General features: G+C 41.2%; 1 protein-coding gene and 1 non-coding gene across 2 annotated transcripts in view; both read right to left on the bottom strand.

Annotated features, from left to right (window-relative positions):
- LOC131045021 (uncharacterized) overlaps window positions 1–26,254 on the bottom strand; it is a 318,125-nt gene that overhangs the window by 110,817 nt on the left and 181,054 nt on the right. The gene's annotated exons all lie outside the window — the stretch shown is intronic.
- TRNAT-GGU (transfer RNA threonine (anticodon GGU)) lies at window positions 18,262–18,333 on the bottom strand. The gene has a single exon. It is a non-coding gene; the product is annotated as a tRNA-Thr (tRNA).

Genomic DNA, 26,254 nt, shown 5'->3' with positions numbered 1-26,254 from the left:
TAGTCTCTATATCGGCACTGGAAGATAATGGATACAGAGTGACATTCATGGACAACAGAGTATTGGCTTGGCCAAGGAACTCCTCCATCAAGAAGGCAAAGACCATTGGACAGAGACGGGGCCATTTGTATGAACTGTGCACGGAACCCAACCTAGCCCTAATCCATGAAGCCACTAATGCAAATGAAGTTTGGCATAGAAGATTAGGCCATCTGAATTTTAGGGCTTTATCTTCAATGGGAAACCTTGTCACAGGTCTACCCAAGTTAAAGCAAGATCATTCAGGGGCATGCAAAGGATGTGCCCTAGGTAAAAATACCAAAGGTGCATTCCAAAATAGTATTAGGAAAACTAGTAAAATTCTAGAATTAGTTCATTCTGATGTATGCAGACCTATGTCTGTATCCTCTCTAGGGGAATTCTTGTATTATGTAATATTTGTTGATGACTACTCTAGGAAGACTTGGATCTACTTTCTGAAAAGTAAAGAATCAGAAGAGATCCTCTCTAGGTTTAAAGAATTTAAATCACTAACTGAAAACCACTCAGGAAACAAAGTTAAAACCCTAAGAACCGACAATGGGGGAGAATACACATCAGATTCGTTTAAAGAATTTTGTAGAGATAATGGGATTAAGAGGGAGCTCACTATACCTTATACCCCCAACAAAATGGGGTAGCGGAAAGGAAAAATAGGACTATAGTTGAAACTGCCAAGGCCATGATCCTAGATCAAAACCTTAACACAAATCTCTGGGCAAAAGCGTCCAGCACTGCTGTATATATACAAAACAGATGCCCTCACTCCCATCTTGAGGACAAAACTCTTGAGGAAGTATTCACTAAAATTAATCCAGATATTAGCCACCTTAGGATATTTGGATGTCCTGTCTATATCCATATACCTAAAGAAAAGAGACTAAAACTAGAGCCTTCTGGAAAAAGAGGATTGTTTGTAGGATATAGTGAAACCTCCAAAGCCTACAGAATCTATGTACCTGGTCAAAGAAATATTGAACTAACTAGGGATGTAATCTTTGAGGAGGACCTAGCTTTCAAAAGAGCTCAGAACTTCATAGAACCCGAAATCTATGTCCCTACCTCTAACTTAGATGAAAATCCTGCCCCTGAGTTTCAGAGGGAGAATCTAGATGAAACGGAAAATGAAAATGAACACTCACCTAGAAATCTCAAGAGAAGACCACTATGGGCCACCAAAACAGTAGAAGAAGCTCAGAGGTTTGCTGCTCCTTCTGGAACCTTCAGAGAAAGCAAAAGACCTAATAAATTTACTAGCTATGTTGCTCTTATGAATGATCTATCAAAAAACGAACCTGAGAATGTAACAGATGCCCTTAAACATCAAGTATGGAAGGATGCTATGCCTGAAGAGTATCAATCCATAATGAAAAATGATGTATGGGAAATTGTTCCTAGGCCAACTAAGAAATCTGTTGTTTCTTCTAAATGGCTTTTTAAGATCAAACATGCAGCAGATGGTAGCATTGAAAAATATAAGGCAAGATTTGTCGCCAGAGGATTTTCTCAAAAGGAAGGAATAGACTATGAAGAAACATTTGCTCCTGTAGCCAGATATACCTCAGTAAGGACTGTACTAGCCATTGCAGCAGCAAAGGGATGGAAGGTACATTAAATAGATGTAAAGACAGCTTTTCTTAATGGAGAGATATCTGAAGAAGTATACCTAGAGCAACCTGAAGGGTTTGAGATCCATCATACAGAGTCTCATGTGTGTAGACTCAAGAAAGCTCTATATGGGCTCAAACAGGCTCTCAAGGCCTGGTATGAAAGAATTGACACATATCTATCAAAACTAGGCTTCTCTAAAAATGATGCAGATCTTAATATCTACTACAAACAGAATAAAGGTGATATGCTAATAATGATTTTATATGTTGATGACTTATTAATCACGGGAGAAGATCACCTCATAGATCAATGCAAGAAAGAGCTATCCAAAGAATTTGATATGAAGGACTTGGGATTCCTTCATTATTTCCTAGGGTTGGAAGTATGGCAGAATTCTAATAATATTGTTCTAAACCAAGGCAAGTATACATTGGACATCCTGAAGAGATTTGGAATGCTAAACTGCAGACCCATGACCGCTCCAATGGAAACCAATCTTCATAAACTTAAAGAAGCAGCAGTAGAATCACCTTCTACTGACCCCACTCTATATAGGCAAATGATTGGGTCTCTTATGTATCTGGTAAATACAAGACCAGATATCTGCTATGCAGTAAATGCTTTGAGTCAATTTATGTGTGAGCCAAAGGAGATACACCTGGTCGCAGTAAAACACATTATGAGATATTTACAAGGCACCTTAAATCTTGGTCTCAACTATGAGAAACTTGATCTTAATCTACACGGATTCACAGATTCAGATTGGGCTGGAAGTGTGACTGACCGGAAAAGCACCTCTAGGTGCTGCTTCAGTTTGGGATTAGCCATGATATCCTGGATCAGCAGAAAGCAGTCTTCTGTAGCGCAAAGTTCCACCGAGGCCAAATACATTGCAGCCTCCATGACTGCCCGAGAAGCAATGTGGCTTAGAAAGTTACTTATGGGATTGTTTGATAATCCAATGAAACCTACTATCATCCATTGCGACAATCAAAGCTGCATAAAACTTTCAGTGAATCCGGTGTTCCATGATAGATCCAAACATATTGAGATCCCATACCATTATGTGCAAGACATGGTAGACAAAAATGTAATCAAATTAGAATATGTTAGTACAGGAGATCAGACTGCAGATATTCTGACCAAACCACTTTCCAGAGTGAAAGTTGATCACTTCAGAAAGGGTTTAGGTATGATAGAAAGGTAATCTGCTTTATAAATAAGATGTTGAAAATGTAAACTTCTTTTGTCATGTTGAGACATTCTGGGTTTTACCCCCTGTGTTCATATCTAAGAGGTGACGATCTCTCAGATTATGAACACTTGTATGCAGACATCATAAGGTGACGATCTTATGATTCTCAAACCAGTTATCATGTTGGATCTCTGGTATGTCATGGATGTGCCATGATGGTGTTGTGATAAAACAATTGTATAAAATGCTTGTGCACATATCACAACCTGGATAAGATGAGAATTTAACCATCCTCATATGTTTATCCTTAGTATTGCATGTTTAGGCAATACTGATATCACGTGTACAGGTGATATCTTATCATAATAAAATGATGAATCTTTTTATATCACATGGTTAGGTGATACTCTATGTCAGATGCTTAGAGTGATGTTTTATATTTGTATCTTATGTCCTGTTGGTACTTGATATCATATGTATAGATGATATATATTATTGGAGACTGACATTCTGGAAAAGAAATGTGATGCAGGTTACTATCTTCCAAAGCTAAGAGGGAGTGTTAATGCATTAGTAGCTTCTGCAAGATAAGATTTTCCTATCTCATTAATCTCCTCTGTTTTGATTTATTCGTCTATGCTATTAGATTATCTAAACTGAATATGTTTATCAGACTGTAACCTTGATTTTGATTATGATATTGATAATGGATATGGATTAGATCGACGACCTGCTTAACTATGTTAAACGTTGATCTAAATGCTATCGGAATGATAACCCGATAGCATATAATGCTATTAGTTATTGTTATTGTTTAATTTAACACCGATTCATTATCAGGTGTGATTATAAATGAATCGACATTAATATGCTATCGGGTTATCAGCCCGATAGTATATAATGCTATTAGTTATTGTTATTGTTTAATTTAACACCGATTCATTATCAGGTGTGATTATAACATAATCTGCTTTGACACCGATTCATTATCGGGTGTGCTTATATCATAATATGCCTTGACACCGATTCATCATCGGGTGTGTTTATATCGAACTATTAACATATGCAAATGATACCGAACTGTTATCATAAACAGTGAAGTGAATCGGTGGACAGTCACGACCAAGTGACATCTTGGTCGGACATGTCTAAAAGACATGTCCGATCAAGGTGCCACTTGATCGTGGCTGCCTTGATATATATACATCATTCAAAACAAAAGGAATGACATTGAAATCGATACATGTTCATTCCTCAGACCTGCAGAAAAGAAATAAGATAATATTATTGTCATAGAAATAATATCAAAACACAAATACACTATCTACCATATAACTTGTCCATTAAATTGGAAATTGCAATAACATTTACACATTCAAGATCAGACTTGTAAAGGAAATATTTACATAATCCAAAGTCAAAGTTGTGATTAGACTTTAAGGAGAGTATATATGAATAAGAAGAAGGCTTGTTAAAGGATCGAATTGGCCATCATCCGTTGTGATAGCAACATTCAAGGTGGAACCTAGTTTTGATTTGGAAGTTGGTGCTTCCTAAAGGAGAGATTGGTGTCTCTCACTAAATTGGTGCTTAGTTGTGGGGGTTGGTGCCTCCAGTAGGTTGGTGCCTACGAACTAAGGGGATTGGTGTCTCCTGTGGGTTGGTACCTACTAAGTTGTAAGAGAATTCTATATATAACACAATATTTTGTCATCATTTTCTCCTGTAAGGGTTTCCACGTAAGCCTTGTGTTGTCCTTGTGTTGCATAACTGTTATATCTTATGTTGTTGTTACTGCTCAATTAATATGCCTATGGTATTAAGTTTGAAAAAGTAAAAGATCATTGTTATACTGATTCACCCCTCCCCCCCACCCTCAGTATAATTGTATGCTCATCAAAATCATTCCTTGGCCATGTCGGCTATTATAGAAGGTTTATAAAAAACTTTGCTCAAATATCCTACCCATTGGACATACGAGGAAAGGGCAAGTATTTACATGGACAAAGGATCAGAATGCCTTCAATGAACTAAAGGTACACCTAATCAATTCTCCCACTCTAGCATACATAGACAGTAGGGATTTTCATGGACACATTGATGCATCAAACTTTGCAATCAAAGCAACATTAGCATAGGTAGGACCCCAAGGTTTGGATCACATAGTTTTCTTCGCCAACCAAGTATTGTCAAGGGCAGAAAGTAATTATACCACAACAGAAAGGAAAGCACTGCGACTGGTTAGTCTATACAAAAGCTTAGACATTATCTCCTAGCAATACCTTCACATTCTACATCAATCGCCAATCGTAATGTATATTGTGAGAAACTAATCATTCCGAGACGGGTAAGGAGATGGTTACTCTTACTGTAGGAATTCACATTCATCATAATTGTATGCCCAAGGAAGAGTCATGTCATAGCGAATCAATTGACCAGAATAAAGTCGAGCGAACCACCTGAAGGTGTAAATGAAGATTTCCCAGATGCTCACTTGTTCCAAAAAACAACATTGCCTCCCTGGTACAAGCACATTGGAAAACACCTATCTACTTCAACATTTTCGAAGGATATGTCACCAATAGAGAGGAGAAAGTTAGCTCTAAAAAGAAAATATTCCAACTCATAAATGGATTGTTGTATAAAATGGGACCTAACCATGTCCTAGGATAGTGTTTCATGCATAAAGAAACAAAAGGCATACTCGAAGAAGCACATGAAGAAATGGATGGAGAACAAATGATACTAGATGCCACAACTCGAAAGGTTCTCTCAGATGGTCTATGGTGGCCAACACTACACACGGATGCACAAGAGTGGGTAGTCAGATGTGACACCTATCGAAGGGTAGGGAAACCATTGAAAAGGGCTCAAAGAAACACATGAAGAAGTGGATGGAGAACAAATAATACTAGATGCCACAACTCAAAAGGTTCTCTCAGATGATCTATGGTGGCCAACACTACACACAGATGCACAAGAGTGGGTAGTCGGATGTGACACCTATCAAAGGGTAGGGAAACCATTGAAAAGGGATTATATGCCACTCTAGCCATCAAAACCACAAGAGCTCTGCAAGAGATGGGGACTAGATTTTATTGGCCAACTCAAGGTTAGCCAATTACAAAATTGTAAATATATTGTTATGGCGATTGAATACCTAACCAAATAGGCAAAAGCTCCAGTACTACCAGATAATACAGCTCTCAATACAACAAGGTTTATTTATGAACAAATCGTCACTAGGTATTGTATTCCTATCCAAATCACTAGTGATAGGAGGCCATTTCATGAACCACGTTAATTGCCTAATGACGACCGAGTTCCATATATTGCATACCCTCTCAAACCTATACTACCCCAGAGCCAATGGGCAGCAAAATCGACAAACGAGGTAATTTTGTCATTCATAAATCTTGTGGTATTGAAGGAACAAATTAGGAAAAGCTACCTGATGTTCTTTAGGCATACAAAACAATATACAAAGTAGCTTTAGGACACACACTTTTCCATCTAATGTACAACCAAGAAGTGGCAGCCGCTATCGAGTACACAGTGCCAAGTTTGAGAATTGCATTAGACAATCACATAGGGACATTGAAAGTTTAGAAAAAAGACATTTTTATTTGAACAAGCTTGATGAAAGGATGCTAGAAAAATGGGCAACAAAGGTGATGCAAAAGCGACGAAAATATTGGTACAATAAGAACCTATGGAGAATGAACTTTCAACCCAGCCCATTAGTTTTTAAGTACAACAGTTGTAACAAAATCAAACTGGGAAATTTCAAGGTAAAGTGGTTGGGACCCTTTAAAATAAGAGAAGTATTGGAGAATGGAGCCATAAAATTAGAAAACTTGGAAGGTACTATGATGAAGGATGGCATTAATGGATCTAAATTGAAGCCATATAGAGAAAGAATAGAGGCCACCCTTGCCATCAATATCTTGCATTGGATGACTAGCCAGAATGAAACACTTAACATGAATGAAGAAATACTAGAGGAAGAACCTCTCATCGAGAAGCCTGATTCATTTAACAAATTGTTTGTTTGGACCACCAATCGAATGGATAAGGCTCTACGGAGGCAAATGGAAGTTACATGCTCCAAATTCTAGAGAAAGGATGAGATATATCAATTATGAACTTGATATAGATAAGATATGTTGAGGAAAGGACAAAAAAAAGTGTCATCAACCACTAGAGGAATATCTCAATCAAGAAGGTGAACAAGGCCCAAGTTTACAGCCCTTGATGATGATCAAATGTTACATGATAATAGAATGATCCAAGTATGATTAGGTTGTATGAGAATACACCCAACACCACTAGTAATGCTGTAAACATACGATCCTTGGAGGGTGGTACACAAGCTTGTAGCCAACCCATTGGTACAAGGGGAAGAAGTCAACTAGTGTCAACTGTAGTTGGCATAAAACGCATATTGTTATGTTTGATAATTTTGGTTACCCGACAGTGTATTAATTAATTGTATTAAGAGGGTTGTCACTCTCAGGTAGTTATGTGTTGGTTGGCTGACGGTTGTGTACCTCTCGCCAACCGTCGAAGCTTTTTAATATGTTGTGTACTGCCAAGGAAGTGGTAAAATATAGTCGGATCTATTGTGATCCTTGGTCGGCCATCTCTGGTCTTCTTCTCTGTAATAATTGCATGTGCAAATAAAGATACATTTTACTGTCGAGTCTGGGATGCGTTGTCATGTACATTATTATTTCCTATATTTAATTTACCAGTTGTAGTGGTAAACATTTTGGCGTCATTGCCTTAAAAGAAATCAGGTCAACCTTGAGTGATTCATGTCCGTAGATCCCATTAAAGGTGAGAAGAGGCCACAAGGTGGTCAAGACCAAGCGATTAGGCGGTTGCCCGCCCCTCGGCCAGAGGGAGCACAGAGACGAGTTGAAGCCTAGAAGTACTCGGAGTGTTGAGACGCTGGAAGTACTTGAAGTGTTGGGGACGCTGAAGGTGGACATGTAGAGGACGCCTGTGTGGCCGAGAGTGTAGGGAAAGCACCAGAACGTAGCGGTCGAAACAATCCACCCAGGTCCGGCACAAAAGGCGAATACACACTTACCTTCCGAGTGAAAACAATCTTGAACACCCAGGAGAACCAAAAACTGCCGAAGTTCACGGGAGAGGGGTCGGAGGACCTTGTACGGCATTGCAAAACATGCATAACCATTTCGGAGGTAAATGGCCAAGATGACAAGAATTATTGGCTGAAGGCATTTCCCGCTACCCTTCAGGGGATCGCCATTGACTGGTACACAAACCTCGACGCCCAGCACAAGACGAGATGGAGTGATCTAAAGAGGGCGTTCCGAGAGGAATTCAAACTCCTGAGGGATGATAATGAGATCGTGGCCGAAATCTGTAATACTAAGCAAGGGAAAAATGAGAGTGTACGCGCTTACAACGGTAGGCTCAAAGAACTGTTGAACAAGATGGAGAACCAGCTAGTCGACGGGTTGAAGAAGAGGTGGTTCACGGAGGGATTGATACCCTCACTACGCAAGAAGATGAAAGTAGTGCCTCCGTCCTCGTACGCCGATGCTTACAATCGGGCAATGGACATCAACAACGAAAACAAAGCCTCCTCCCGAGAGAAGAGGAAGACCGACAATGATGAGAGCACCGAAGGTAGCAGTGATCCACCGAACCTCGGTCGGAGGGAGCACAAAGACGAGTTGAAGCCTGGAAGTACTCAGAGTGTTGGGACGTTGGAAGTACTCGAAGTGTTGGGGACGCTGAAGGTGGACGTGTAGAGGATGCCTGCGTGACTGAGAGTGCAGGGAAAGCACCGAAACATAGTGGTTGAAACAGTCCACCCAGGTCTAGCACACATGGCGAATACACCCGTACCTTCCGAGTGAAAACAATGTTGAACACCCAAGAGAAGCAGAAACTGCCGAAGTTCATGAGAGACGGGTCGGAGGACCCCATACGATATTGCAAAACATGCATAACCATTTGTTAGGCAAATGGTCAAGATGACAGGGACTACTGGCTGAAGGCATTTCCCGCCACCCTTCGGGGGATCGCCATTGACTGGTACATAGACCTCGACGCCCAACACAAGACGAGATGGGGTGATCTAAAGAGGGCATTACGACAGGAACTCAAACTCCTAAGGGATGATAATGAGATCGTGGTGGAAATCTATAATACTAAGCAAGGGAAAAATGAGAGTGTACGCGCTTACAACCATAGGCTCAAAGAACTGTTGAACAAGATGGAGAACCAACCAGCCGACGGGTTGAAGAAGAGGTGGTTCACGGAGGGATTGATACCCTTACTACGCAAGAAGATGAAAGTAGTACCTCCGTCCTCATACGCCGATGCTTACAATCGAGCGATGGACATCAAGAGTGAAAACAAAACCTCCTCCCAAGAGAAGAGGAAGATCGACGATGATAAGAGCACCAAAGGTAGCAGTGACGAAGAATCCAAAACCGTACGAGCCCTTCAACGAGATATGTTGAGAATGATGAAAGAATTGAAGGCTGAGAAAGGAACCAGCAAAGAAGGTAATGAACTATGGTGTACTGAGTGGAAAAGGTAGGGGCACACGAAAGGTAATTGTCCTAGAAATATGTTTTGTGAAATTTGCCAAGTGCTGGGGCATTCAATCAAGGAGTGCCCGTACAATTTGAAGATGAGATGTACACAAGTACTCTTCACATAGGGAGAGTCCAGCCCATCGAAATCACAAAATGTATCACCAAGTGGTTATGGAAATCAACGAGGGCGAAACCAAATACAGTACGACTCCAGAGGACGTCCTATCATACAGTGCCGACAATGTAGTGAATCAGGACACTTTGCGAGAGATTGCCATAACAAGAAAGACAACGTACAATTATTGTGCAAATGGTGTGGACCAGGTGACCATGAAGATACCAACTGCTTGAAGCAAAAGGGTATTAATATGTTGGAAGTGGAGGAACAAGAGGACGCAGTTTTGGCAATCACGAGAGCACAAACAAAGAAGGCGATGTATTCAAACTCTGGTACGGAAAAGGAACAAGCCGAAGTAGAACAAGTGTTGGCGAAGGAACGAGTAATTTCCAATGGAACTGCAAGTACATCATTGCAGGAGTCAAAGAAGAACATAGTTCGGTAGGTGCTACAAACAATCGTACCCATCAAGGTGGTAGACCTTCTTCAAGCTATGCCCCAACTGAGAATGGCAATTGCCAACACAGTCAGTGACGACACAGTCATCCAGAAACAATGTAAGCCACACGAGGAGGAACTGACAAGAAAACCATCACCCGAAGGGAATGAGTCCAGTGAGCCAATGTTGCTGATGGTGAGCATCGGGAGGAAGTCGGCGGTCGTCGAGATGGAAATAATGGGGAAGAAGTTCACAAACACAATTGTCAATGGAGGCTTGGGAGTAAACGTACTACCAGAAGACACTTGGAAATGTTTGGGGAAGCCAACGCTCTGGCCACCAACCTTCCATTTGGTAGGTGTCGACCAACACGACATCTAGCCGTTGGGAACATTGATGGCACAAAAAGTAATGATTGGGACACAACAATTTTTCTTGGACTTTGTAGTCATCCCATTACAAAAGAAGGCGTACAACGCACTCCTCGGGAGGGGATGGTTGATTACTGCCAAGGCAAATCATAATTGGAAGTGCAACACACTCTCAATTGAGAGTGATGGGAGGAAGCATGTCATTGACTTGAGGAACCAAGCGGTGAGTGAAGAGCTGGCATCCTCTGACTCAGAGTCTAAGGATGGAAACAGCAAGGAACCCAACGATGAAGTCGAAGATTTCTCTAAAGATGAGACGAGTTCCCTGAATGGACTATTCCACTGGCAAATGGAGGACTATGAGGTATTTTCACCAACATGCAATTTTCTTGAACCTTCCACTCTTTGTGAAGAGCAACTGATGAAAGGATGTAAAGTTATGAATGATACATCTTGTAGTATGGAGATGGAAAGTGGAAGGGAAAAGCCCATGAAGGAAGAATAAAGGTAGTATGAACAAGGCACTCGGAAGGAATTATAAGTTGTCAAGTACCAGAGCACCTTAAAGGCCATCCAAAGCCAAGTACATAGACAAGAAGCAAGGAAAAATCGAAGCTGGTCCAGAGAAGGAGCACCGTACACATCTCCCCAATCCGTACGAGCAGCAAAAGGAAGCAAAAGTTTGTACACATCCATAGGGCAAGGCGACAGTGACCCGTACAAATCTGTACACAAGGAAGAAAACATTTTGTCGAAGGCAAAATTGAGCAAAGGGGGAGGAAAACCATACAGAACCACACAGGTCAACACAAGGAGATCAAAAGACCGTACAGAAGACATGTACACAAGGAAGAGAAATATGTACGGAGGGTGAAACAAACTGTACGAACGCAGTATGGGTCATTTGTACGGGGTGTGCAAAGTTTTGTGGAGGAGTCCATACGAGGTGTGTAGAGTTTCGTACGAGGACGGAAGGAATCTATACGATGAAAAGCAAGAAAATCCATAACAAAATTTGCATGAGATTCAAGGAAAATCCGTACGGCTAGACATAGGGAAATCCGTGCCAGAGAAATCCGTACGACCAGACACATGAAAATCCGTACAGCCAGACATAGGAAAATCCATACGGCCAGACACTAGGAAAATCCGTACGGCCAGCCGCAAGAACTCTCGTATGGACAGATAGGAGAAATTTGTACGAACAATTAAGACATCCGTACGAAGTTTGGAGTTGTCCGTACAGAGTTGGTAGGGAAGTTTGAAGAGATGTGTACAGAATTGCCAAAAATTCGTACAGAGTTGGAGGGTAAATTTGGAGGAATCCGTACAGAATTGGTGGCTAAGGAGATCTCATATGGTGACAGTTGGAGGCATCTGTACTAGCCGTACGGAAGTAAGGAAACTCCTGGTAGTTGTTGTTCTTTGCACACACTCCCCGTCATCGACAGGGTCCCCCCTTCTTCGTTTTTTCGTCTCATCCTCGCTGAGGTTCCGAGTACGGAAATTTTGGTAAATTCGCAGAGAGAAGATGCAACAGTTAAGAGTTTGAGCGTTGAGAAGATGATAGGTCATAAGTCTTGGAGGATTCGCACCTTGAAAGTTGATTGCAATTTTGTTCACATAGCAAAGCTGAATGAAGAGCCTGAGGTGAAATCACAAACACTGTCGAGTCAAAATTGCTCATGAGCAAGTTCGAAACCTGGAGATAGAATGCCTAAGGCAAATCAAAGGATTTCACCTGTTGATTCAATAGGCTGAGATTTTGAAATACAGAAAGGGTTCAGATTTACATGAATCGGCTCTACAAGCCAAAATATTAGATAGAGGCAAAAATCGGCCTAAAAGCTCGAAATGTGAGACAAAGACTCACAAATCGCCTTCTTAAACCGAAATGGACATTTTAAGGCTAAAATTGGCCTCTAAGGACAAAGTGATAAAAAGAAAAGCTCACAAATCAGCCTAAAAGCCCGAAATGTGAGACAAAAATCGCAAAAAGGCCTTATAAGCCGAAAATCACTTAAAACTCTAAATCAGCCTCTAAGGCCAAAACGCAAAGTCAAAAGCTCATAAATCGGCCTCCAAGGCCAAAATTCAAGACGAAATGCAACCTAACGTAGCTAAAGGTCGGCCTAAAGGGGTCCAAAATCGGCCTCCTAGGCTGAAATATGAGACGAATCGTGCAATTTTAGTCACATAGGCCGAAAATGACTTAAGCTTGCCAAATCGGCTTCTTGGCCGAAAATTCCAAAGTTGCAAAGCTCACAAAACATTGTTGTAAGCCGAAAAGAGTCAAAGACATGTCAAGTATGAAAAATTGGCTTCTTAGCCGAAATTGGACAAAAGGGTGCAACGTCTCACAAAAGCATTTAAGAAGCCGAAAAGAAAAGGGGTCGTGCATCTTGGCCCTTTTGGCTGAAATAGGATCGAACAAAACAAGTCGTGCATGTTGGTCTTAGAGGCTGAAATTGACGAAAGCAAGCTCGAATCGCGTGAAAAGTCTTTCAGGCCGAAAATCGCAAAAAGGTAAGCATTTAGGCCGAAATCGATGAAAAGCAACCAAAAGCGCAGAGGTGAAGATAAAGAGAATAAAGGTGCGAGCTCATAAAACCTAGTTTCAAGGCGAAAATCTTCAGAGTATCAGATCACGCAAAGGGAAGGAAGCAACTCAAGTTTGTAAAATGGCTCCAAGGCCGAAAACCTCTTTTAGGCCGAAAAGACCAAATATCGTGCATTTTTAACCCGAAGAGAGCTTCAACAAAGACATTCATGTGATCACACATTTCGTCAAAGAGCTTCAGTATCAACCAAGTCGCGCATAGAAGCAAAATCGTGCAGAAGGTGTTGTTTAGCTGAAGATCATTCGAAATCTTCAACTCCTGCAAATCAGCTTGAAGGGCTGAAAAATGGCAAGAAAAGCCAATCGTGCATAAGCAGAAACTTCGAAAGGGCCATAGCGCGATTAGTCATTCCACCGAAAAACTTAAGAAAGTCCAGATCGCGCAACCTATTGGAGTCATTCAAAGGTTCAAAGTTGCGTGACGTTTTTTATAGGACCAAAATCACGGAGATTCAAATCGCGCGTTCTTGGCCAGATAACCAATTTTTGTCAAGTAGAAGGGCACCCAATACCAACTTTTCGTTGCCAGGTAAGTTCCAATTTCTCCTCCAAATAATTTAAATTTGTGCAAATGACCACGTCTTTAAACCTAGGGTTTAAATACAAAGTAAATTCAAATTAATTTTGAAAACTAAACACCCTAGGGATATCCAACATTTGCTAGAATCGACTTTCCAATCAAAACCAGGACTTAGACAAAATCTAGGAAGTCTAGTCCGAAACGGTTACAATCACATAAACTCATATTTCAGAAATTGCAGACACACAATCAACTTCGAGACCGTCAGCGCAAACCAAAATTGAAAATTTAAAATGCTTATTCGTGCAAACGAACCTTAGCATCTTTTTTCAAAACATGAGCAATTCAAGAACCGACCAATTTAAATCGTGTTCAAACCAACTACCCGAAATAAATAAAAAAGCAACCAATTTTCAATGTCCAGATTCCGTTTAAAACACAGAATTAAAATTGTTTAAATAGCCTATTCCAGGACACTTTCAAATTTCAAATCGTCTAGCTATTTAACAAATTTTTATACTAACGTCATCTTCTAGCACTGCTAACCCGTTTTTTCTCTTTTAAACCTGTCTCGTAATCCGTGTCCGAGTGTGCAGGATAAATGTCTAAGCAGGCAATAGAATCTTCAAAGGCACCTAGCGCACCAGGAACATCACAAACCTCCAAAGCCGACATTCTCCGCAAGCTGGAAAAAATGAAATATCAGTATCAGGGGGGAGTGATCAAAGAGTCAAAGGTCCAGAGTGAGTGGGATAATGTTGGAGATACAAACCTTGGGCATATAAACATTCAAGACTTTAGAGACAGAGTGTATGCTCGAAATGCATACAGCAAACCCAGGCGGATGCTAGAAAGTGGCATCACACAGGCTGTTGGTTTCCCACCGACAGTACAAAATTATGAGCTTGTGGTTGAGGCCGCAAGGCACTATCAGCCGAAAATAAGAATGGTGGTGGTAAAGAGAAAGGTAATGGCCGACTTCACACCTGAGGCCATCGGGGAAGCATTTGACATCCCGCTTCCTGAGCACGCCAATGCAGTGATCATTGACAAAGCCCAACTCGCTTATGACATGAATCCTAGTCAGTGCAAAACACTGATAAATGAAGAATGGTTTAAAGAAAGAAGAACCCCGAGCACTAGGATCGGCAAAAAGACCCATAGAAGCGAGTTCAACAACGAATATGGGGACATGGTTACCTTAATCGGGTCATGGGACTTCCCCACTCTAACCTATTTGAGTGGATGTTCTATTTTACCGAGCAAGTCTTCAGTGTAAAGGCTAAATTTGACTGGGCTCAGATCATCAGCAACAACATTCACACGTAGCTAAGTGAGCTCGAGGAGAAAAAATACTTCACCATGACCTCCTACTTAGTCTATATGTTTAATCGGCATCGGCCGCTACTAGGATTAATCAAAAAGGGTGAGATTGGGAACAGGCCAAATCAAGTGAAAGTGTATGATTGCTACCCTCAACTGCATTACTATAACATAGCTCAGAGAGAGAAAAACAACATTGTGTATGCAATTGGTCAGTATGAGCATGTAAATGACGCATTCGCAATGTGCATGGTCAGATTTATGCAAGGGGGGTTACACATAAGATTATCAAAGCAGGCTACCACACTGATATGGAAGTACGGTGCATGGTTCATTCAATTCCCTCGAATCTCCTACATCAGAATATCAGGCTTTGAGGGAACATCGTATCGGCTTCCCCGTTACCCATCAAACAGATTGATCCTCACGAAGGTTGCAAGACAGGCACACCCAGCAGGCAACATACTCAAGGACAGAAAGCAATCAGGATTCACATTCCCAATGATCATAGGCAATCTTGACGTGCACTTCAAGAATTTTGTGCAAGTCAAGGAATCATTTGACGAGCTGGCATTATATTGCTTGCAGGAGCACTTCCCCAGGAAGTACTTTGATCCTATTGGATTAGGAAAGAAGGCTTATGGAAGGCATTACAAGGCGTCCATAGAAGACTATTGGAGCAATTGTCTAGATGACTTTGAGGTCCGCCGACGAGAATACTCAAGATTGAGTGTTCAGCAAATGTGACTTTATGAGTATCACCAAGTTCCAGATCAGGTAACGGACTATGGGGTCCGCTTGCAAATTCAGGAGTATGAGGCAGTCAAAGACCTCCCGCTAGCCATTAATTGGGCTCAAGACCCAATCACGGACTTTGAGGCTGTCATGGAGGGTCCAAGAAGATACACTGACAACTGGCTATCCTAGCAAATAGAGAGGCTAACCCATGAGGGAACCCAATTTACCTATAATATGATGGGTAGTCTTAATTCCCAGTCTTCAGAAGACGAGGGGACATCAAGTGTGCCAAGGGAGGAGGAGGTTGAAAAACCTCAGAAGAAAAGAAAGAAGGCAAAGGCCAGTAGGGGAACCCGGACATCAAAATGAACAAGGGAAAAGATACCAATCAGGAGACCAGAAGTTACTACTTCATCCAAGGATCCCAGTTCAGATGATGATGTAGTCGAGCTTGATCATCTACCAACTCCACCTTCACAGAATGATCCAATTACATCCGAGGCGAATGATCCGCAAACGCAAAGTGAGCAAGAAATAGAGACACGGATCATTAGTTTGGAGAGACCTGAAAATCAGGTCGAAGATGGAGAGATTGTGCTAGATCAAGGGATTGACAGACAAGAGCCCACGCGAGGGAGAAGGCACGAGTTGCAGCAGGAGGAAGGTGACAACAGGGATAACACCACAATTTTGGAAGAAAAGGAGGAAGATAGAATCCAAGAACCCAGTAGAACTGAGGAGCAGCCACTATTAGAAGCTACACATCAGTTGCTCAGTGAAGTGGGAGAAAACTCAACGGTGAGTAAAGGACCAGATACTGCACCCAATCCCCCTTCTATGTTCAATCTATTATCGATAGGCAGTGAATCCGTTGAGGCATCCAAAGAGCAAAGTGGGGATTTGGTAGTCACATCAGGACAGACCATCCCTCACGACTGGTTGATAGCCCGGGCACAGCGGAAAGCGATTGTCAAGCCACCAATTGACCTGGAGGAAATATTCTCTCAGATAGGAGAAGCAAAAGGCAAAGGAAAGAAGAAGCCAAGAATAAGGATGAGTAAAGGAATTGGACGATTCATATTGCTTCTCTGCCCACAAACAAACCAACAAATCAAGTTGCATTAGCCAACTATAGTATCACATCCATCCCGATAGGGAGAGCAACCAAAGAATAGGAGAAAGAAGAATTCAAGGATTCTGTGCAGAATATGCTTAGGCAGCTAGATGAAATAACCGTTGAAAGGGATATGTATCAACCTCATGCTGAGAAAGCCAAGGGATACGTAGATCACTTGTTAAGACCGCTGCAACACATTGCTAAGTCCCACATTCCTCCATTGGTGTTGGCACAAAAAACTACAGCTGAATTCGAAGGAGTGCGTGACACCGCCAAAGCCGTCAAAGACTGGATCTGGGACATTAAGAGAAAAGGAGAGAAGATCATTAGGGATGTACGAGACATGGCCGTCAACAGAGAGTCCACTCGTGTCAAAGTGTTTGAGGTAGAGAAAGAATGTTTCAATGCCCAGGGGACGGTTGGCATGGTTTTACCCATCATGAGGGCTCTATTTTTGACCCACACTGCATTCTATCCTAGATCCCCATGACATCAACACTTTCAAGGAATGGTATTGGATTATCAGCATGAAGAATGACATGACAGACACCATCAACAAAGTGCAAGAGGAGTGCGAAGAGGCTTTGTCTGGCATTGAGAGCATCAGCGAAAAGATCCTTAGAGCGTTGGTCCCTGACTGGAAAAGTGGCATGAGAGATAACGATGTAAGATCATGGTGGGAGGACAAGTTGAGAACTGATAAAACCACGTACTCCACGGAGGACCTAGAATTTGCCAGTGGGCTGCATGCGGACATACTGAGTTTTGAAGCTCGTCAATCAGACAGGAACGAAGAGGTAAAGAACGTGGACAGCCACTGAGAGGGTATTCAATACAAAATGCATAATCCTCCTATGCCTCCCAGCAAGGAATTGTTCCAGTTGTGCATAAGATTCCAAGATTGTTCGAGTAGAACGTGCAGCGGGTCGGGACATCTGGAAAGACTACTTGGAAGGAGAGGTTCTCTTTTTGGAGAAAGAATCTGCCTTGGGAAAGGAAAAAGTGCTTTCATAAAAATAATTGTTTCTTTTAAATTCCAAATGCAATTTTCCAAGCTAATTACTTCTTTTTCAACTACCCAAAGTCATTGCAAATTTTGAGCTTTGTGCAAGTGCACTTTTTAGAGAGCAACTTTATGTGGGGTAGTTATTAGTTAGTTGGTAGTTGGTGGGGGATATTTTGTTCCTTATTAATAGGTATGGGCAGCCATACTTTGTAGGATGAATATGGGCCACTTGTAAAGTTTAAATCTTGGCCACTCATGTTGAGACATGGACCAGCTAGGACTCGAACCTAGGACCTTCCATACACTGCTACAGTGCTGTACCACTGAGCTACTGGCCCCTCTTGGACCAGTCCATCGTCGGTCCGGGTGTGGCTTATTTCCAACACCAACACCCCCCCTTAAGCCACACCTCTCGTGTGCTTAGGGCTCCTAGCCTGGACCTGGCTCTAATACCATGTTGAGACATGGACCAGCTAGGACTTGAACCTAGGACCTTCCATACGTTGTTGGAGTGCTCTACCATTGAGCTACTGGCCCCTCTTGGACTAGTCCATCATCGGTCCGGGTGTGGCTTATTTATGAATGGACCAGCTAGGACTCGAACCTAGGACCTTCCATACACCACTAGAGTGCTCTACCACTGAGCTACTGGCCCCTCTTGGACCAATCCATCATCAATCCGGGTGTGGCTTATTTCCAACACCAACAACTTATCCATGTTTTGAAACTCTATTTAAAGGGGATGGTTTCCCCTTATTTTTGTAAGAAGTCTAAGATTGTTGCTAAGACTCTAGCGAAATTTATGCAGAATTAATGGAAATTTAAGTTGTCTTGTTTCTTTATGAGTGCACGGTCTCCTTCACCATTTAATTTTCTTGTTATGTATTTTTCTTTTAGATAGTATTTTTGGGATTATATTTGATAAAAACCTTGGTGTTCATACCATTAAGGATTGGCTGATTGCCATTCCACTGCATTGTTAGTCTGAACCAATTTATATGCTTAGTTCGGTTGTTAAACATCAAATGAATGGATGTCAAATTCTGCATTTATGTTTAGTAGCATAAAAATCCAACTTCCTTCGAAGATTGCACTAGATTTTACAGCATTGTGCTTTGTTAGTTGATAGTATTAAATCTGGTTTTTTTAAGGTTTTCGTCTATTTTCCTGAATATGCTATCTTAGATAGATTAATTAGATCTTTTCTATCTCTTTCCCTTTCCTTTTTTTTTATCAAAGTTAAAACCTAAACAACATCATGTCAAAGATAAAATCTGATGGAATCAAGACTATAGAATCTTAGGGAACTGTTGTGACGTATTCACACATCGCCCCATTGCAAATGTGGACCCCTACTTTTTTCTGCTTTGTGGGGTTTTGCTTTCTAGGTTTTAGAGTTTTGTCTGTTAACCTTTTCTTTTCGAGTGTTGCCAGGAGGATCACTAGGATGGCAGGCTCTACTTGAGCGGAGGTGAGTCTTTGGGGCCCCAGAATTAGGGTTTCTTTGAGAGTCTTACTTAGGGCCTGGTTTTGCTCTTGTTGCTAATTGTGTCTTGCTTGGTGAGTGAGTATCATCCTTGAAGGTCTGAGTTAGGTCGAGTTGGTGAGTGATGAAGTCTGGAATGTCATCCTGATCTTCAAATGCCCTGAAATTTGGCTGTCTGGAATGCCCTGATCCTAAAATTTGGCTAAGTCTGGAATGTCTTGATCCTGAAATTTGACTAAGTCTGGAAAACTGAAGAATCCTCCAAAAACTAGATTTTGCAATCACTTACACTTAAATGTTATATTCCATAAAATAATCCTAACGAAGAGGCTAAAATGTCAAAATTCGCTTTTGACCCTTCCAAAGGGTCCAAAGCGAATTTCAATTTTCGCTCCTGACCCTTCCAAAGGGTCCAGAGGGAAAATTCACCAAAGACTCAAGATCTCACCTAGGTCAAAGAGTGGTCGAGCAAGTTTGCAAGGATATGGAAGGAAATGGATCTAGGATCAAGTCTAAGACAAAGTCAAGTCAGTTTGAAGGTGAATTGAGCCTAGAATAGAAATTTCGCTCCTGCCCCTTCCAAAGGGTCCAAAGCGAAATTCTTGAAAACACTCATTTTCCCCTTTGCTAAAGTCAAGACCAAGATGGAGATGAAAGGAGAGTAGTCTATGTTTGCCTCCCAAAGAAAATTAGAGTTCAAAAAAGCAAGAATCAAGGTCAAATCATGATTTTTGCTCCTGACCCTTCCAAAGGGTCCAGAGCAAAAATCCTTGTAGCTCTTATTTCCTTCTTTGTTTTGGCTAGGTGTTGGCGTGATGTAGGATAAATTGGTATGTTCTTGCCTTGGGAGGGAGTTGGACACTTTGAAAGATGAAGATTTTAGCCAAAAAGTGAATTTCGCTCCTGACCCTTCCAAAGGGTCCAGAGCGAAATTCATCATAAACCTTTTTTGCTCCCTTGTTTTGGCTTGAAACCTTGCTCCTTTGATGGAAAACGATCTATATTTGCCTCCAGGAGAAAATTGAAGTTTAAAAAATGAAAAATCAAGCCCAAATGGTGAATTTCACTCTTGACCCTTCCAAAGGGTCCAGAGCGAAAATCCTCCTAAGGCTCATCTCCTCCCTAGTTTGACCAAATTTTGAGTTGCAAGGCATCTTGAAGGGAAGTGTGGACATGTTTGGACTTTGGAAATGTTTGAAAGCATTGAAAAATGAAGGATTTTGGACCAAAAAGGAAATTTCGCTCCTGACCCTTCCAAAGGGTCCAAAGCGAAATTCCTAAAAACTCTTATTTTTGCATTGAAGGTCAAGTTCTTGGTCTTTTATGAATTGAATGGAAGGGAGATAGCTTGTCTTTGCCTCTTGAAGATGTTTTGAATTGAAAAAGTGAAGAATATAGTCCAAGTCAAGATTTTCGCTCCTGACCCTTCCAAAGGGTCCAGAGCAAAATTCATCATAAACTTCATGTGCTACCTTATTTGAGCTTGAAACCTTGTCCTTAGGTGGAAAATGATCTAAGTTTGCTTCGTGATGTGGTTGGAAGTTGGAAAAGTGAGTGATCAAGCCTAGAATGGAAGGGAGATAGCTTGCCTTTGCCTCTTGCAGATGTTTTGAATTGAAAAAATGAAGAATATAGTCCAAGTCAAGATTTTCGCTCCTGACCCTTCCAAAGGGTCCAAAGCGAAATCTCTCTAAGAAGCATTTCCTTCCTTGTTTGACCCAATTTTGATGACCAAGGCATGTTGAAGGAAAGAATTGACATGTTGGAATCCTTGGGGATGCTTGGAAGTTATGAAAATGAAGGATTTTAGCCAGGAAAGGAAATTTTGCTCCTGACCCTTCCAAAGGGTCCAGAGCGAAATTCCTTATAAGCCTACTTTTTGACCTTTCTTGGACATGAAACCTTGTTCCTAGGGCAATGAAGATGAAATTCTACCTTGCAAAGAAGTTTCCAGTTGAAAAAATGATGATTTTTGGTCAAGAATGAGAATTTCACTCCTGACCCTTCCAAAGGGTCCAAAGCGAATTTTCTCAAAACCTCTCTTTGCTATCAATTTTTTGCTAGATCAAGTGTGGGATAAGGTAAAATCAAGGAGAAGTTGCCCCTAAGAGTGACTTTAAGTTGCTAGAAACCATGAAAGATGAAGGAATTGAACCTAAAAGTGATTTTCGCTCCTGACCCTTCCAAAGGGTCCAGAGCGAAAATCCTAAAAACCATCTTTTCTTCCAAAATTTGAGCAAAGTTAAACTTGGACAAGGGTGACAGAAGTCATTTGGATTGCATTAGAATGGATTTTGGTCGCCAAGAATGCGAATTTTGAAGCCAAATGAGAATTTCGCTCCTGACCCTTCCAAAGGGTCCAGAACGAAATTCTTAAGATCATCTCTTTTTCCTTGCAAATCAAGTCAAGATTTTGATTTTATGACCTAGAGAGGAGTGAGGCAAGGTGTTCTAAGTCTTGGAGGTAATTTGAAGTTGAAAGGATGGAGAAATAGCCCTAAAGCAAGATTTTCGCTACTGACCCTTCCAAAGGGTCCAAAGCGAAAATCCCAAAATATACCTATTGCTTTCAAATTTTTGCTAAGCTATGCCTAGACCAAGGTAAAAGATGCCCTTGTGATTGCCCTTGAGTTGAAGGTTGTCTCTAGAAATGATGATTTTAGGTCAGAGGAGGAAAATCGCTCCTGACCCTTCCAAAGGGTCTAGGGCGAAAATCCTTCAATCACCTATTTTGCCTTGCAAAATCAAGTTAAACTTAGGTTGGATGAAAGAAGAGAAGTATTTCCTTGCCTTGTGAGGTGGATTGAAGTTGAAATGATGAAGAAGTGAACTACAAGCAAGAAATTCGCTCCTGACCCTTCCAAAGGGTCCAGAGCGAAAATCCTAAAAACCATCTTATCCTCCAAATTTTGTGCTAAGTCAGGCCTAGGCTAGGGTGAGAGAAGCTATTTGGAATGCCTTGGAAAGATGTTTGACCTTCAAAAGTGTGAATTTTGAGCTAAAAGGTGAATTTCGCTCCTGACCCTTCCAAAGGGTCCAGAGTGAAATTCTTCATCTACCTATTTCCTCCTTGTGTCAAGTCAAGACTTGGAGTCCTAAGGCGAAGTTGAGGTTAAATTGATGTTACTTTGCCCTACAAGATGAATTGAAGTGAAGAAAATGAAGAGTTGTGACCTAAAAGGTGAATTTCGCTCCTGAGCCTTCCAAAGGGTCCAGAACGAAATTCCCAATTTCACTCAGATTGCTAATTATAAAGATCAAGGCGAAGAGTTGGTTGTGAGGTAATGTTGAAAAGAGGTCTAAATGAGCCAAGAATGCAAATTTCGCTCCTGACCCTTCCAGAGGGTCCAGGGCGAAATTCTTATGAAGCCTGTCCCTGGAAAGAATCTTGAGCAAACTTCATTTTGATGTCTTCTTGTTGATGATTTAAGGTATAAAATGCTATGTCGAAATGAATTTATTATGTGTCCTTAATCATCTTTTGGGTTTGTTTTGCAGAGGAAAGAAGACCATAACAAGGACGACCTTCTCCAGTCCAGCATCATCAAGGACGATCTTCTCCAGTCCAGCATCAACAAAGACGACCTTTTTGGTCTAGCATCATCAAGGACGACATCTTCCAGTCCAAGGTACATCATCCATCCTGCACATCAAAGACAGAGGAAGATAAAGCAAGGGTTCGTTGAAGAAGCAGATAGTTTCAGAAGAGTTAATTAAAGCTAGCTTTGCAACATCATCAAATTGAACATCAGCCAAGTTCCGAGTGTCAGGCAAGGTGGCATCCCAGTCATCACTCCTCCATGTTGGGTTGATCCACCTCAGCGTGTCTAGGTTCAATGTACCTGACTCATCAGAGATGACACAAACTTCAATGTACCTACCCCGGTTATCCATTGGTCGAATATTCCAGAGAAGACATGTGTCCAAATAATGCAATTATTTCATTGGCCAGAATTGAGTTTGTTGTAACAAACCCTAATTAGGGTTTTCATTGTAAAATCTCGGCCATTGATCTCAAGTTGATCTGAGCCACCGAATTGTATTGAGGGCACTATATAAGCCCTGGCTCCTCATTTGTAAAGGCTAATAGTTAGTCAATAGTTGATAGTAGGTGAATAGTTAGCTAATAGTGAATAGTCAATTGATAGAATAGCAATTAGAGTAGAATAGCAAGAGAAGGCAAAGATTGTTGCCAAGATGTTGTTGTGAAGACTTGTAAAACTTCATTGAAGAAATGGTCAAATCTATGGGTTGATTCAACAATTTGCATGGTCTTTATACTTCTCAGATTTGATTTCATGTTGTTAGATGAGTGGAAGAAATGTGTTTGATTGATGGTGAAATTTGTATATCCATACTACTAGCAGTTTGTTGATTGCAGACTTGCCTCGTGTAGTCAACTGGAATCATTTAGCTTAAGCCTAACTTCAATTGTCGCTTCTTCACTGATATGCATCAACCTGATGGTGTCTATGCCTATAGCAATGATCTGAACATCATAAAGCTTTCCTCCGAAGATCGCACTAACCTTGTGGAGATGGTCCTGGATGTCAAAACAAGACTTAGTTAGAATTTCATCAAAGATCATTCATGCTCCTACATTCTTAATGTCAGAATTAGATCCTTCCCTCGCCCTCATCCTTTTTTCCTTTTTTCAAAATCTAGGCCAGTGAAATCCTGTAACTCCAGCAAATCCGACGTTTAGGTCGTCAAGTGTAAGTCCCCTTGTGATTCCAGCAAAATCACATCATACCGCGAGAAGCTTATCCACACGTAGAGAACCTACATACAAGAACCTTGGAGTTGCCTCGATTGATCCTTCCGCGAAATCTTCAACAGTCGGGAATTTTGTTCAAGAGAGGATAAGGTACCTTTAGGTATTTTATTCTGTGTTCGCATGTGCATGAAAAACACATCAACAGGAACCCATACGAACAGAACCAATTCTACCTAACCGTAAGTCCCCTTTGTGTTTCCAGCAAAACACATGAAACTGTTGAGCTATCCAGCAATCATGATCTGACAATGGAAACATTGAGATCATCCCCATTGATCAATTTAAAACAGCATTAGGGATTTCTTTATTTCAAGAGAGGATAGGATTCTCAGCATTCTATTCTGCATTGGCTGGATAGAGTTGTAGCAATACGATTTTAGCCATGTCAACAGTAGTCACAAGAGCTTTGTTGGTCGGATGGAGGAGATGCCACTGTCAAGGGAAGAGGGGCTGCTACCATCACCTAGCGGACATGGCGGACATGGCGGAGTTGGTGGTCCTAGCGGAGTTGGTTGTCCTAAACATGGCGGAGTGGACCTGCCATCTGGCGATCGTGGCGGAGTTGGCGGTCCTGGACATGGCCGAGTAGACCTGCCATCTGTCAAAGTTAGCGCAGTGGACCTACCATCTGGCAGAGTTGGCGGAATGGAACTGCCATCTGGCGGTCCTAGCGTAGTTGGCGTAATGGAACTGCCATCTGGCGGTCCTGGTAGAGTTGGCAGAATGGAACTATCTGGCATAACTGGTAGGGTTGAACTTTTGTCTGGTGATACGAACCCCCATGGAGGGATGGAAATTCCATCTGGCGGACAAAACTTAGGAAGGGCATTGTAGGTACAACACAAACAAGGGGCGCTGCCCCTTGACCCCATTGGGGGCGTTGCCCCCAAACCTCCTTTTGATTTGGCAGGTATACTACATGTTGGGGTTGTCCAGTACAAGTCTTGGCCTACACTCTTGTCATTAGTCTTTCCAGATATTACTTGATGTTTACTTGTCGTCTGGAAAACGACTTTTTCTTTTGGCGGGGATAATGTAGATGGCATAAAACACATTGTTATGTTTGATAATTTTGGGTACCCAACAATATATTAATTATTTGTATTAAGAGGATTGTCACTCTCGAGTAGTTATGTGTTGGTTGGCTGACGGTTGTGTAACTCTCGGAAACCATTGAAGCCTTTAAATATGTCGTGTACCGCCAAGGAAGTGGTACGATATAGTCAGATCTATTGTGATCCTTGGTCGGCTATCTCTGGTCTTCTCTGTAATAATTGCATGTGCGAATAAAGATATATTTTACTGTCGAGTTTGGTATGCATTGTCATGTACATTAGTATTTCCTATATTTAATTTACAAGTTGTAGCAGTACACATCAACAATGAGCATAAAGATTTATCGACGCCTGCCAAAAATGCAGGTAAAGGTATGCAACCGTGTTTTATGGTTGCTAATATTTTTGATAGAGAATATTTGGGAAGCTATTGTGAATACGAATGCTACAAATGACCATATGATTCTTGTATGTTTCAACATGAAATGGAAATAAAGCCAAAAATAGCAAAGTTAAAAGTTCAGACCGAAAATATTGAAGAACTAAGAGGAAAAATAAAAAATTTAATATCGAAAACTTAAATCCCACAAGGGAAAGTTATAAAGGGGCCAATTATAAAGCATGGAAAATCATACAACCAAGGAAGTTATTTATTCAGCCCATCCTATAGCCAAACCTATTCATTGTGCTCATCGTACAATGATTTTTTCATTCCTTCTCTACTGAACAATGATATACTTTTCTAGTCATATGGACAACTTCTCTTCTTTTCATACAATAGGTCTCTTCTACAATACAACAGCGTAATATTTTCAATCCTTCATATCGTGCCATCGGTTGAATTTTTACACCCAAGCCACTCATCCACACAATATACCATACAGGGATTGAAGGAAGTGTAGATTAACATCATACAGGTTTTTTACAAAGTATGACGACAAATATTCTCAATCAACATATAGCATACGACTAATGAATTGCATCATTGTACAACATGATCACATAGTATGACAACAATAGCTTCACAACATATAGCGATCTCTTCAATTTGATGATGTACTACGTACTTGGGTATCTCCTTCCCTAGTATGGCCCTTGAGAAGACTCTTTGTGTGCAACATACAGCTGCCCCAACTTACATTGGCATCTCCAACTAATCACTCTACATTACATCTTGGTCTATTTCAAGCGAAGATGTTTAGTAATTTTGTGTGACAATGTCTGAAGGTGAATCATCTAGGACATACAAAGGATTGTG

This window comes from Cryptomeria japonica, chromosome 5 (assembly GCF_030272615.1).
Source record: "Cryptomeria japonica chromosome 5, Sugi_1.0, whole genome shotgun sequence".
In the NCBI taxonomy this organism is placed as follows: Eukaryota; Viridiplantae; Streptophyta; class Pinopsida; order Cupressales; family Cupressaceae; genus Cryptomeria; species Cryptomeria japonica.
The sequence above is the reverse complement of the archived record's forward strand: the minus strand, read 5'-3'. Positions and strand labels throughout refer to the sequence as shown.